Source organism: Dromiciops gliroides, chromosome 2 (genome assembly GCF_019393635.1).
Source record: "Dromiciops gliroides isolate mDroGli1 chromosome 2, mDroGli1.pri, whole genome shotgun sequence".
Classification (NCBI taxonomy): Eukaryota; Metazoa; Chordata; class Mammalia; order Microbiotheria; family Microbiotheriidae; genus Dromiciops; species Dromiciops gliroides.
The window spans coordinates 122,439,982-122,451,952 of NC_057862.1; the positions used below are offsets into that span (position 1 = coordinate 122,439,982).

The 11,971-nt window shown below is 48.8% G+C and overlaps 1 long non-coding RNA gene across 5 annotated transcripts in view; it reads right to left on the reverse strand.

Annotated features, from left to right (window-relative positions):
- LOC122741144 overlaps positions 1–9,232 on the reverse strand; it is a 58,184-nt gene extending 48,952 nt beyond the window's left edge. Inside the window, exon 1 of one of the 5 annotated variants that reach the window (XR_006354824.1) lies at positions 7,568–9,232. This is a non-coding gene — a long non-coding RNA (uncharacterized LOC122741144). The remainder of the gene's footprint in view (positions 1–7,567) is intronic. The other 4 variants (XR_006354823.1, XR_006354820.1, XR_006354821.1 and 1 more) reach the window with 4 other exon arrangements.
- Positions 9,233–11,971: the final 2,739 nt, after the last annotated feature.

Genomic DNA, 11,971 nt, shown 5'->3' on the forward strand with positions numbered 1-11,971 from the left:
GACTGTTCATTACTCCCCCAGCCTTGATTTCCCTTTTATTAAAACACAGGTCCAGAAGTTGGACGCACTATGCCCAGGACAGACCCACTGGGGATGGAGCAAAAACGGCCAATCCCTCCCTCTCGTTACCCTGAAGAGGACAAACAGAAGCTATTAGAGAATCAGCCTTAAGAACATCGCCCTCTCTCCCGCCCTCGCCCCAGTCTTCCTTCCCTGCCCCGCCCCGCCAATCTGCAGGCTCCACGACTTTCTTAGGGCCATCTCTCCCTTCACATAAATGAGGTAAAAGCCTTAGTTGTCTTGAGCTATCACAGAGCCGACTTGGTTTGGGGAGAAGGCAAGCTCACGCCAAGCTCCTAATATGGGACCGAGCTAGTCTGTTCGAATCTGCACACCTTGGATTCCCAAAGTGGGTTGGTTTAACTGGCAGAGGAGGCTTATTTAGAATTTAGCCCTGGAGATGATTCAAAATGAACTATTACCCTAGTCTCCTACCTCAACCCATCTCCCACGGTCTCTATTGGCAACTCAGCTTTCTCCTTTTGCGTTTCAAAGGAAGACGAATTTTTTCCTTTTTTTTAAGCTGAAAAAAAAATGGACTAGGATATTGTTTTATTTTTCATGTGCCCCATAGGGCAACATGAGGCAATATGGTGTATATCAAAATATGCGACACTGCATATACTTTAGCACACATACACGAACAAAACAAATGTGTGATTATTGTGAGTGTTCTGTAATACCAAATGTAAATACACACATGTAGATGAGATGAAGCTCTGAATATTCTAAGAACGGGTCAAATTTAAGATCAGAAACTTGATGGGCCTAGGATCCAATTACCTCACTCAAAGGAATGAACACATGTTTCTTTTCTTCTTTAGTTTCCTGTTTGAATATTCCCTGTTTCAAATCGAGCCCCCCCTCCCCCTCCCGCCCTTCAGTTCATCTTCATCCCAATACGGTGCACTTCAGATTCTCTTGAAAGATTTAGCTCCTTGCGCTGAGCTAGACCTGAAACTGTGTTCCCACAAGCCATATATTACCTGAACCATTAAGGATTTTTCCTTACGCTTACTCCACCCTGTCCTGGCATCCACCGCATTCCTCCCTCCTACCCCTTGCTTTGATCTTCTAGCCCCCAATCCCTGTAGAAAACCCAAACTCAGTAATCTGCGGGGCCCCTGACCATGGTGCTGAGCGTGACTCCCGCCTTCGGGCGCTCCTCTCCATTTGGGCCTGAAAAGCGGTCATAACCTCTTCACAACAACCTAGGGATCCGAGTCCTAGAAAGCTGTTCCCTTCATCTCCACCCCCCCCCCCAACTCCATCAACCACAGAACCAGCTAACAGTCAGAAAGCCAGAGTAATCAGCTTATGGCCTGAGAGAACTGGATTCAGAATGGAGCACAGAGCCAGTAGGTTTGGTACTCAGCTCCTAGAAACTCAGGCCTTACAAGGTTTCTTCATGGAGAGCAAGAGAGGAAAGCCACTTCCAAGCTCCTTAGATATCATCTGTCAGGCACACACACATATAATATGTACATATGCATGTACATAGAATTGTACAAAATACATGTACATCTGCTATGCATACAGATGATCACAAGCTACAGTATGTGTGTATATATACACACACACATATATATATACACAAACACACACATATAAATATACCACAGAAATAAAGCACTATTATAACATATGGTCACCTATACATGAACAGACTTATAGGGAGATATCTTTCTGAATTAGCTTTTTCTGTGATTGTGATTCTCTCCCCCCTTCCAAAGCCTAGTACAGTCATCTCAACAGCCAAATGAATTTTAGATATTGCCATGCTTTGGATTCTGGTATTAAGGATGGCAATGGGCACACTTAGGATCTCCAAAGTCTATGCCAAGGAAGAGTTGGGAGAACTGGGCCTTTGGCTGTGTTTGGATTGAGGAAGAAAGGTAAAAATAGAGGGAGAGAAAGACTGAACACTGGTGCTTCTGTGTAGGTTCTGCATCTTGCTGTCCTACACTTCTCTTGGAAACAGAAAGGAATCTTTAGCATTAACTGAGTACTCTACATCTATCCCTTTGTGAACTGACTGGTGAATGTAGGGGGAAGGTCAAGTTAACAGACTCTGCAAAGGAATACACCGAATCTTCGCTTGGACAGTTTTAACCAGTTTTGGGGGAGCCTCTTATCAGAGTAGGCCTATAAGAGGTCAAGGTAGGAACCCCATCTGCTCCCCTCATCTCCCATCCTGATATCTTGGGTCTTTAATTAGAAGGAGTTATTTTAGTCACAACCTGGAGTAACCCTAGTTCCTCATGGTCTCAAGTGCCTTCCTTCTTAATTGTCTGTTCTCCCTACCTCTCTTCTCTCTCCTGTACCCTTATTCTCATCTCCCAAACCTTTATTAATCAGATCTCATCATTTTCTAATGGGTCAGAACCACATTAGCACTGTAGCTCCCCACTCTTATCTCTCAATTACTTGGAAATAAGGAACTGACTTCCTGAAACTCCGCTCCATAGACACCAAAGCTCTCTCCTCTCACTTGGTCAGGGTTATTTAGGGTCTTGGTTCCCAGACATTGTCAAAGCTGTGGTAGACATGCCTGGGTTTAAAGCTTTCCTCTCTTTGCTCTGGGCAAAAAAGCTTGGGCCTATGCTGCCCTAAGTATCAGCCAGAGGAATTAGGGAGGTGGGTAGAAGCAGAATGAAGAGAGGACAAGGGCCAGGGGAGAGATACAGCAAAGGATGCTGTCGTGGAGAACAAAAACAACTGCCATCACTACAGCCCTGGCTGAAGCAGGCCACTTTGCACCCCTTTCTTGTTCAATGAGCTGGCTGCTGACTGCTCCTAGCTTCAGGATCTGATGTTCTATCCCACCCCACCCCCACCCCACCCCCAACCACAAACTATAGATGCCTTTCCTCTGTCCCTATATATCTCATATATGATTCAGCTTTTGAAGGGAGCCTTCTCCCAGTCCTCTATTCCTTCTCTTTTTCTTAGCTCTATAGGTCAGAAGATTCAGTAGGTTCCAGCCTTCCTATCAGAATGAGGGTTGTGTGGTAAAGAGAACTCCCATTCAACCCCCCACTATTATTTCTTCCCCACTCATATTTCTCAGTACAGATACACAGCTACTTGCACACACACACACACACACACACACACACACACACACACACACGAATGATTAAACCTTGATTGCTCCTTAAATCTGGAACTCTAACCATAGTGCCCTCTCCCTGGATTCAGGGCCCTTTCTATGCCCATTTGCTATGCCCAATCCTCCAGGTTGGGAGGCCTTGGCCCTCTCACAGAGTCTCAGCTTTGGTTGTGCTGAGAAGCCAGAAACCCTGAGCATTTTTCAGCTAAAGTCTTCCCCTCCCCCTCCTGTTAGAGCTTCACCCAACTCACCTCATCCTTGTCCTCTTTGGGAGGTGGGAGAAATAGGTAAGGAGGAGTAGAACCAGTGAGGGAAACACAACTAATGGACCTAAAGTTCGTATGTGAAGATTTGTGTGTGAAATAAAATATACCCAGAAAAGATTTTCCAACAATCTCATGTTTTAAATGGGAAAAATGTTATGGCTCTTTAAAGAGGTGGTGGTTCTACCTGTATGCATGTTTGTAATTATCACCTGAAATGTTTCTCATGATAACATCTATCCTGATGTGTAAGGTATGGGTGTATATGTGGGCAGTCTGTGAAGGAAGAGAAAATGAACTCAGAAGCTGGGGTTGGAGAGTGGAACCTGGGATATAGGCTCCTTACTATCTTAACATCTGAAGGATTTACCGTTTATTCTTTCTTGCTCAAAGCAAGTCATACAACTTCCACTCCCTTCCCCCAAGGGATCCAAAGTCAACCGCCTTACCCCTCCTGCTTCCATCTACTACACGACCCTTGACCTTGGCCTTGTAGATTTCCAAGGGTCAGTGGGTTAGGTCCAGGGCAGAGACCCCTAGCTTCCTCCAGTTCACTTCTCCCTTGCCCCGGGCTATCCACCAACCAGAGCTACTGGTGACCCTCAAAAACAGAGGGGCTGAAGGAGAATATGACCCGGAAGCCTCCCCCAGCCTAAGCTAAGCTCCAAGAAACAAGTTAAACCCCATCCTCCCAAAGCTTCACACTACACCACCCCCGGTCAGTTGCCTAGTCTGCCCCAGTCCCCCTCCCCCTCACAGCACCTCTGGGCGTCGCAATCCTCCATCCTCCCCCCACAAGGCTCGGCTTAGACGCACCCGACAGCAGCACTTACGGACGGGGGAAGGGGTGGGGGTTCTCGGAGACCGAGCTCAGGGGCCCGGGGAGGCAGCGGCGGGGGCTGGGCGGCGAACTGGGGATGGTAGGGAAGGAGGGCTCGCTAGTCCCCGTGGTGGTGGGGAGCCCAGATTTCTGCTTCTTGCTGCCGCCTTTTCGGCAGTCCTTGCCTCTTCTCGGCCCAGGGAAGAGGAGGGGGCGGCGGCCAGCACTGGGGGCTCCTTGCCTCTCGCAGCTTCTCCTGTCTCTGGAGCTGCTCCCAGCGCCGCCTCTTCGGGCAAGCTCGGCCCGCAGTGACGTCAGCGCCTCCTCCCCCTCCCCTCCCCTCTCTCCCCCCTCACTCCAACCATTGCAGAGGGGAGAAGGGGGGAGAGCTGGAGAAAGGGCAAGAGCAAAGAGGAGGCTTGGAGATAGGGGGCTGCAGGAGCCCCGGCCCCCCGGCCCCTTGCCCTTTAATCCGGGTTCTCTGTACAGCTTGTGCTATATCGGCGCCATTCCCAAACCAGCAGTGCCTGCCGATAGTCACTCCAGCTACATGCTCCCCCATTCTTAAGACCCGCCACCCACCCCACCCCCAAGCTGCTCTTCTCACTTAAAACCCCCTTCACAACTGGGGGCAATGGAGGGGGAGTGGCGGTGGAGAAGCACAGGGTGACCCAGGATGGAGGCCTTGTTCACAGCTTTGGGGTATAAGGAAGAAATGGGTTATGAGAATGGGGAGGTTGAAATTTCCCCAGGCGTCTCAACGCCGAGCTAAAGCGCCTTCCCTGTAGATTTAGCTGTAGCCTAGCGATGCTTGAATGCAGGGGAAGTAGCGCATGCAGGGAAAGGGGGAGGATGGGTACCCCGAATGTGAGTTCAGAGAAGCTCCATCAGACAGAGTAGATTTTGCCTTTAGCTGCTGAGGACCTCGTGGATACATCCCTCCTTCCTCCCTCAAGGCAGGTCTCAACTTTTCACCGATATAACTAACCCCCTGCCCCCTTTCTTGAGCATTTGGGGATAATTGTAAGGTCCCCGCCAGCTCTTTCCACCTGCCAAGCTGCTGTCCAAATGCTGAACTAGAACTCCACTGAACCCCTTACAAACCTTTTTGCCCTCCTGTCTGGAATCTGTCCCAACCCTAATCCCAGAGCGAATTCCTCTCTGTGATCCCATTATCTGATTATCCGGCGAGATCGCCCTCATATATAGTGGAAGAGTGAGATGGGAACAGAGCTACGGAATTCGAACTCCCTGGAAACGTAGATCATCTTCCATTATTTTTGTAAAGGGGCACTGAGTGTTGGAGGAAGGGTAGTGCAGAGGGAGAGGGTAAGTCTCTTTTGGAATGAGAAAGTACTGTGGGTCAAAGGATCTGAAAGCCCGCTCTCTCTTTTTCCCTCCCTCCCCACCCCTTGTCTCTATGTCTCTGTACACTGTATCTAGGTCTGTGTGTGTATGTCTCTGTCTCTCTCAACTGCAACAGCAGGGGAGGTCCCGCCAGCTGAACTTGTCAGCGGGGTCTTACCATCCATCAAAACCCAGACAGACAGGCCAAGTTCATGAGCAATAGGGTTAACCCTTTCCAGTCCGCCTCCCCCACTAAGAGCTGGCAGCTGCCTAATTAGAAGGACCTTGTTTCTCACTTCAATTCTTAAGGCAGTATCCCAAGTACAGCCCAAATACTCCAGTCTTTTCCCCCCTCTCCCCTTTCCCATTATCTTCTTATTCTTTTCCGGTATTCTCATCTTTCGTTTTCCATTTTAGATTTTTTGGGAGTTTTTTCTTTTCTCTCTCATTTTTGGGTCCCTCATCCCATTCTCTACCCCATAATTAATCTTTATTTGGCTTTCCCCCCTTCCATAAGACACCTTGCCTTCACACATCTAGGCTACTTCCCCTACAATCTAAAATTTCCTCCTATCGGAGATCATGTCCTCTTCTTTAAAGAAAATCTCACATAAAAACACACACTGAACACTACCAACCCCCAACACATCATCTCGAAGGCATGGTGTGAAGTAAGAGAGAAATGGATAGACAAAAACATTTTTAGAAATGGAGGTAATGTTGTCATCATTTCACTCTGGAGACAGAGATAAAAAGAGAGAGGGAGAATATCTATATAAGTAAATTGGCCTTTGAACATTCCCTCTAGCTGGTGGCTAACAGTTCCCGGTTATCTAAGGTCCTTTACAGATCTTCATCCCTCTATTCCTGGATCTACCTAACATTACGTGGATCTCCTACAAAGTTCTCTTCATCTTCTCTTTCTTGCGTGTTACCGAATACTATTTCATTATCCCCCAACCCACTCTGCTCTCGAAGTGTGATCCTGTATTTCCCTGGTCCCAAACCAGGAAGGCGCCTTCACTGTTGAGAATCTAGAAGCCCTCTCTCTGTGAAGTTTATTTCCATTTGATTCCCAATAGCTCAACTTGCGTGTAACCCGGGCCACCTTTTCATTACCGAAATCCCTACATTTCCTATTGAATTATATTTGCTCCATTGCCACTGAAGCAAAGACGACCGATCAACTTTTCCCCTGTGCATGTTCTCTACACCTCCCCCCTCCCCAAAGTTCGTTCTCCCCCCTTCTTTTTAATTCAGGCACCCAGGCCGTGGACGTGTCCTGCAGTTTAACTACTTCCAAATTCTTTGTTCGGGTCACACTGGGACTCCATTGTGCCCCTATTGAGAGAGCTTTATTGCTAAGCGAAGCTTGAATCAATTTAGGGACATACCGCTCCAAGTCCCCGGGTCTGAACACCATTGATTCGCCTCCAGCCGAGGGCTCTTAGGGACGGAGTGTGGGGAGAGAGGAACAGTGAAAAAACCTTATTTTTCACTCCTCCCATCGGCCCCGAATTGATTTCTTTTAAAAGCTTCAGATTTACTTGGGTTGTGATGATCACATATCACTGTTATTAATATTGGCTTTATCTTGATAATAATAATAGCATTTATCATAATCACCACCACCATTTCTGCTCTAAATTGCGCTCCACTCACCTTCCCTGCTTCCCTTACGCTGAGGCCTCTTGCGCTTCACCCGATGCAGGTGCAAACCCAGACCAGCTCACAGTTCCCTCAAACCTGTAGTGACTGTAGCTAGGAAGGCGGTCAGGTCGTTGGCCTCAGTAGTACCCTCATCTCCTCCAGAGACTCAGGGTTGCCTCCTTTTCCGCCCCATTCCCCCACAGCTCCCACTTCTGCCTTTCATCCATTCCATCCCCATTCTCTAGTTTCACTGTCTCTCCTACAATCTCTCGACACCCTCCGCTGCCTCCAAATGGAGCTCAGGGATTCACTCACCTCTGGAAGTTGACCTGAGAGGAGCCAAGCTGGACTGTTCCTTTTTCCTGGCCAGTCTCAGGGTGGGATTGGAAGTGCTCTGCCCCTGGGTCTCCAGAGCACTCTCTCTTCGGTGGGCGCGGGAGTTTGTGGCGAGGCAGGGCTGCGTCCCGATTAGAAAAAGGCGGCGTCCCCCCGAGGGCAGGGGCGGGGGAAGGGGGAGCGGGCGCCGAAGTGTCACTTCAGGGGTAGAAGCCTATGAACGTGGGGCTGGGGCCCGAGCTGGCCACGTAGCGCCCTACGTCACCTATAAAAAGAGCTGGGGCCTCTCTCCTGGGGGCTGCTCCCGCAGAGGGGAGAAAATGAGAAAATATCTCAGGTTGGGGGTGAGTGGGAGACCTTCCGCTTTTTCCCCCTAGGAATCTCTGAGTTGGAGTGTTGAGTGCAATTCAGGTGTAGACTTTAGATTTGCCTGGTTCCTCTTGGGTAACTCCTGTCAGAGGTGAAGCCAGGAGCTCTGGTACCCCCAGTCTTCAGATCTGGGATATTGCTTTTAGCGTCTCAGCTTCGGTCTCTTCCAAACTCAGGGAAGGTTCAGAGCGGGTGAATAAATCCTTATGAATGGTTTGGCACGTTTGGGGTATCGACCCAATATTGCTAACAATAGAGGCTTGAGTCTCTTCCATTTAAGCTCCCTCCGCTGCCACGGGGCTGAGGGTTCCGGCCCCTCTGGGGAGTAAGTCTTTCCGGCTCCAGTTTCCTAGGCCCCAGTCGAACACCCCTTCTTCACCCAGGCGTTTCCTTATTCAAACGAGGTTTTTAGGCCAAGAGCAGCTCCTTCCATGGAAATAGGGACCACCATTTCTTTTTGCAGAGCACAGGCCCAGTCTTGACCCCATCAGCCTCTCCAGCTGTCACTATTGTGATTATTAGTTATAATAAGAATATATGATTAATGATGCTAATGACGTTAATAATGATTATGCTTCCCAGTGCCAGGGCCGGCGATGCCCGCTCTGTGTATGGAAGGCAGATAGCAAGCCTCCGGGACTTCTCTGGTTCTGCTGGCCTCTTTCCTGCCCAATCTACGTTCTCTTATCCTCCTCCACCCCTTAACCCGGAGCTGCTGTGGCAAATCGACCAAAGCGTACAATGTTCTTTCTGGCCGCTGACATTCTTTTTTCCTTCGAGTTTTCTGCCCGTAGCTAAGATGGGACCGTTTCCCGCTTGCGCGCGCCAGGACCCAAAGCTTGGCGTCTCCTTTGTTTCAATGGTAGGGCATGGCCCGATACCCGGCTGCTGCCAACTTCTTCCTTGCCTTGGGGACACTCCGCGTGCTCTTCCCAGGCTAGTCTTTAGCTATGTTCTCTGTCCGAACCCCCGCCCTCTCCCAAGTCATTCCTACCCGCCGGAAGCGAGTGATTCCTCTGCGGCTGCTGAACTTCGGCGCCCTACACCTTGCCGGCTCTGAGCGGGTACTTCAACCGACTAGTGGCCCGTGGTATTGCATTCCAGAACCCGCAGCTCCAAATCTTTGCTTTCCCTTCATACCAGCTCCTCCCCTCCTTCTAGTTCTATCCCAAAGAAAGACCTAGAAACCAACTTGGGGGTGTTATCGTTTTCTCTCGACTCCCCTTCCCCGTTAAACCATTCAAACAGCTAGACGCTAAAATAAACTCGGAATTAAGAAATGGGGCTTGGTGGCGCGGCGCTGGACTCTTTGAGCGAGTTTCCACAGCCCTCGCCAACACGGGGTACTTGGGAAGGGTCTTGAAGGAAAGAGAGTCCAGAAAATAGTCTTCCATTAGTGGAATTCGCTGTTATTGTTTCCATTAAGCCATTTTGGCTTCCAATCCCGGGTCAGTTGTTATCCTCTAGACGCGGGAACAGGGGCAATCTCGGGTGAACCGCATTTTCCCTCCCCGGAAAAATTAGACAAAATAAGACTGCCCTAATAAGAACACTTTCTCTCAAGCAGTGTTTCGCCGGCCGGGGGAAAGAAAGGACTCTGTACTCAGGTTTTCCTTCCTCCCCTCCTTCGTCTGGGCCAACTCTCTCCTCCCCTTCCCCCATAGTCCCCTCAATATACAACTTTCATGTGCCTGTGCCCGAGAAAGGACAACGGAAACCCTCTCCCCGACCCTTTGAGGGGAAAGGCCGACGGAATCAGAGAACTGTGAAAGGAGATGCTCTGGACTTGCTGGCCGCTGGGGCGTGCCCTCTTCCCCTGGTTGCCGCAAGGTCAGGGCGGTAGGGGTCGAGTCAGGTCCCCCCTGTCCTGTCTTTTGAAGGCCAACAAGTTCTGCAGCTAGTGTCCTTTTCTTCGGTGAAAGGGACCTAGGGTTTCCGGTTAGCTTGGTTTGTTGTTGTTGTTCTTTTGTTTTGCGGTTCCCCCCCCCCCACTGCCTCTAGAGTAGTCCCCTGGGACTGACTGACCTGGGGGCCTAGGTTACTCCGGGAGGTCAGGCTTCTTTCTTATTCCCCACTGCCTTCATTCCGACTTCATAGTAATCAAGGGAGACCAAGAACAGATTTCCCCCCTCCTCTTTCCTGTCCCATAAAGATTTAATAAGACTATCGAAGGTTGGGAAATGGTATGTTTTAAAGGGGAAAGTAAAATACTACCCACAAAGCAAAATCAACAAAATGGAAATCAGTTTGCCACTCGGGAAAACAGGTACTGTAGGACCCCCAGATCTTTGTTTTGCTTCCAGACCGGTGGGACCAGGGAAAAAAGGAAAAGTCTCAGCGAAAGCAGAGAAAACTACAGAAGGGCAGATCCATTTTTTACTGTTATTCCTGCTGCCCTTTCCCTCTCAGCTTCCTAAACCTAATCCATCCTCCAGAAGAAAAAACAATCTGATTTTCAATTTAGCTGGGTCGGGGACTAATCTCTGGGCTGGTATGGTCCAAGGAGGCTTAGGAATCCTTGGCTCTGAGGACAAGGTTGAGTTGAATTGGGGAAGAAATCTCAGATGAGTGCCACTCTGTGCCTTGTGCTTCGTATCTGAGTCCCTTTCATATATATACATATACATATACATATACATATACATATACATATACATATACATATACATATACATATACATATACATATATATATATTTCTGTAAGAAAGAAGGGTAAACTCTGAAATTTAGCTGGAGGGAGCCCTAAGTCTTAGAACTTAGGAAAGAAAGGAGTGTGTGTGTGTGTGGGGGGAATCATTTGTTATTTTCTTAAGATATCCCCAAGACAACAGTCACGCATTTTTTTAAGCCCTTCTTTTCTTCTATCCTTTCTGTCTCTCTGTCTCTTTCCGTCTCTAAATCAGTCTCTCTCTGTGTCTCTGCCTCTAGTTTTCTTTCCTTTGCTCTTGCTAACCCCGGCTTTAGTACCCCACTGCATTTTTTCCCTTTTCTTTCTTTCCTTCTTTCTCCCCCCCCCCCCTTTGAAATCAAGCTGGCAAACAGCAACCTCTAGTGGACAGCTCAGGAGAGGTCTCATGGCGCATCTACTGCGTGGTGGAAGAAGCAGAAGAAAAAGGGGAAAACGGCATCATTTCCACAGTATCTTTTCTAGGGCTGGGAAAGGTGAGAGGGGAAGGAGGGGAGGATCTGGCCAGGCCAATACGATTGTAAACTCATTTTCTAAGTGGCTTCAGGCTTAGGGCCTCCTGGCTTTGCCAGCTGAGTGAATTTTTGTCGTCGTTGTTGTTGGGATCCCCCCCTTTTTTTTGGCCTGGCTGGAAAAGGTATGTTGGAGAAGTCGAAATATAGGGCTCCATATTTTAATGAATACATAACACTATGGTCTTCATATTTTATTTATCTTCATAAGCTCGGATGCTAAGAAATAGGGTTTAAGGCCAAGGTCCTTGGATTAGAGTACATTCAGAGACAATATGATATGGGTTTAAAAACAACAATCTTTTTGTTTGGAAGATCTAGACTAGGCTGATATGGTTGGGTCTATTAATTGCAATTGCATGCTTATTATTTAACTAGGGCTGCTGCTTGGGCAGTCCTTCATTTCTTCTTCCTGAGAAGGCCTTTTGGACCTTACTCCCCGACTGTAATGCAGCACCACGCGCCTCCCAGAGAGGAGTATGGGAACTTCTCTCAGTCCTATATGTGCTTGGCCAACCCACTGATTCCAAGGCCTCTCCGTCCCAGGGGCAGACTGTTCGGTTGAACTCGACCTTTTGATCGGGGAGACCTCTAGGCCCCCTTTCTCAGGCACAGAGATACCTGTGCCAATCAGCAAGTGGCTCCTCTCACCCGCTGTGATTGAGCCTACCAGTGGTGCTTTAGGGAAAAAACTGAGGGGAGACTATGGGGCAGCGCCGGATTGTTCCTACCAAAGCAAAAAGTCCTAACTGATTAAAGCACTGGTTTAACTCGGGCAAGCCAACTGGAGTCTGGGAGGTGGGGAGCGAATGAG